This window comes from Hydra vulgaris, chromosome 02 (genome assembly GCF_038396675.1).
Source record: "Hydra vulgaris chromosome 02, alternate assembly HydraT2T_AEP".
Lineage (NCBI taxonomy): Eukaryota > Metazoa > Cnidaria > Hydrozoa > Anthoathecata > Hydridae > Hydra > Hydra vulgaris.
Genome location: NC_088921.1, coordinates 14,580,804 through 14,583,727, shown reverse-complemented (window position 1 = coordinate 14,583,727; position 2,924 = coordinate 14,580,804).

Sequence of the window (2,924 nt, the reverse complement as noted above, 5' to 3'; positions counted from 1 at the left end):
ATCAAGTCAATAATGATAAATACTACACCTTCGTTACTATTTATACTTCGATACTAAATCTTCGTTAAAGTTTCGGTTTAAAATTATCGGAGCCGGAGTCTGAGTCGGAAGTCATTCGGAACTTCAGACCTTTTGGAGCCAGAGTCGAAGCTCTGTAACATCTCTAAATTAAATCATTCACCATTGTCTGGTCAGTGGGCGCGTTGTAGTTTAAATATGATGAGTTATTATGAATGAAGCATCAAAAGTAAAATTAATTTAGTTATACTGTAACAATTGAAAAAAGTGGGAAAGTTATTTATTATTTTTTTTGTCCTATCAAGTTTTTACAAGTTGGTCGGAAATCAAGTTAACAAAAATAATTTCTTTTTAATTTTTAGAATTTTTATTTTAAATTATCCGATGTATAGTTGTGATAACATTTGGTAATTTTAAATTTAAATTCTGAGCAAATTTTTTTATCAGAATATATTTTTTAATCAGATAATTATTCTTGAATGCAGAAAGTTGAGTTAACACCTTACCAGTAACAAATAATTTATAAGCGAATACAAGTCAGAGAATCTTCGAAATTTATCGTCAATGTATTTCATATTTTCAGACATTGTATGAATAGAGTGTAAAAAAATTTCTAGTTCCCAGTCATTCTGAACCTCAGAACCGGTCTTTTTGAATTTTGAAATGGCCGAAAACGCAGGACAACATCTCGTCAAGACGACTAATTGAAACTGAAGCAAAGAAAGTTTATTTCACTATAAGATCTAAAAGAAAATTCAATTTTATTAGTAAGTGTTACTCAAATAAAACTTAGAACAAATGAAACTACACTATGTTGACGTGCGGCAGGAAAACATCATTTATTTTAAAGATAAAAGCAGCAAAGCGTCATAAGTTTGCTTGAGAACATGCAGAAAAGACAAATTGAGAAAGTATCATCTGATTGGACAAAAGTAAACTTGAACTAAAAATCCCAAAACGTTGCCATAAAGTGCTGATAAGATCAGGGATGCAGATAAAAGTACATAAAAACTACAGTTAAACATGGCGAAAGCTTTGTTATTGTTTAGGCTGTTGTTTGAGTGAAGGTGTTTGTAAACTACAATTTATTGATGGTAAAATAACAACAAAAGGCTATATTGATATTATAATAAATACATTTATAAATCTATCATATGTGAAGTTTGTGTCCTCATTCTTTTTATACTTTTTCCAATCTACTGATAGTTTGTCTTCAAATTTTTTAATATAAATTTATTTTTTAACAAATTTTGGTTTTAGAATTTTATTTATTTTTATATCTTAATTTATTGAAAAGTTAATTGGGAAACGAACCGAAATATCAGTTTCAACTATATCTTCTCTTAGAGAGGAGTATAGAGATGAGTTGGTCAAAATTTTATCTATAACTTTTTTTGATCACGCACTTTACGCACTGAACGGACGTGTTTCAAGAGCAAGAAAAAAAATGGCGAAAATTACGATTGCACAAATGAAAGAATTTATGGATTTACACGAGAATACTATACTGAAAATTTTTAATGAAAAAATAGAACGACTTGAGGCAAAAATATTTACTATACAGGAAGAAAATAAAACTTTAAAAACTGAAGTATGCGAACTAAAAAAGTCGATGGAATTTATAAACGAAAAGTATGAACGTGTGTTGACTGAAACTAAAAAAAACTTACCGACATCTAACGAACAAAATAAAAACATTAAAATATATGAAAACGAAGATAATATTAAAGATAAAATGGCGGAGCTTGAGGATCGAAGTCGCCGGAATAACCTCAGAATAAATGGTATTGATGAAAGCATAAATGAAACTTGGGAACAAAGTGAAAAAAAAGTTCAGGAGATTTTGAAATCTAAACTTGGTTTTGAAACTGACTTTAGCATTGAGAGAGCACATAGAGTTGGAAAGAATCGGACTGATGAAAAAAGCAGAACTATTATCGTTAAGTTTTTGAACTACAAAGACAAAAGCATGATACTGGAAAACTACGTGAAGAGAAAATTATGGAATCAACACCTATACATAAACGAAGATTTTAGCGAGCGAACGAATGAAACAAGAAAGAGACTTTTTATAGAAGCAAAAGAACTACGATCAAAGGGTAAGTTTGCCAAAGTTATTTATAATAAACTAGTTTCACGAGATTTTTAAATTTAAACAGAAATTCTTTTTTTAAATATTTTTATGCTAATAATACTTTTAAAATGGATTCAAACAATTTTGAATCAAAATTTTTTAATTTTTCTCATACAAATAATTTTGAAACTGACGAAAAATTTGATCAAGATCTAAACAATTTTTTTAATACAGGTGCTCAACAAAGCAACCCTTTTTATTTTTATAACAATAAAATAAAAGAATTTCTGGAGCGGGATCGTATTAATGTTATTCATTTCAATATAAGAAGCTTAAAAAAAAACTTTGAAACATTTTACAACAACTTGGAGGAAACTTCAAATATTTTTAACATAATATGTGTGACAGAAACGTGGCGCAGTTCTGATGATGCTACGTCAAACGCAAATCTCCACCTTTCAGGCTTTAATATGATCCCACTCGCGCGTAAAACAAATAAACGAGGCGGTGGTGTTCTTATTTACTTAACCACAAGCTTGCGATTTATTATCAGGCCTGACATGAGTATTTCCGATGGCGATAAAGAGGTTTTAACGATTGAAATTACAACCAAAAATAATAAAAATATACTTTTGAGTTGTTGTTATCGCCCACCTTCAGGCGTAATTGAAAAATTTAATAGTTTTTTAATTACTGATATAATAAAAAAAGGTTTTCAAGAAAAGAAATTAAATTACATAATTGGTGATATGATTTTAGATTGTTTTGAATATCACTCAAATAAAAATATTAAAAAGTTTTATAATGACTTGTTTGAAAATGGAGCAATTCC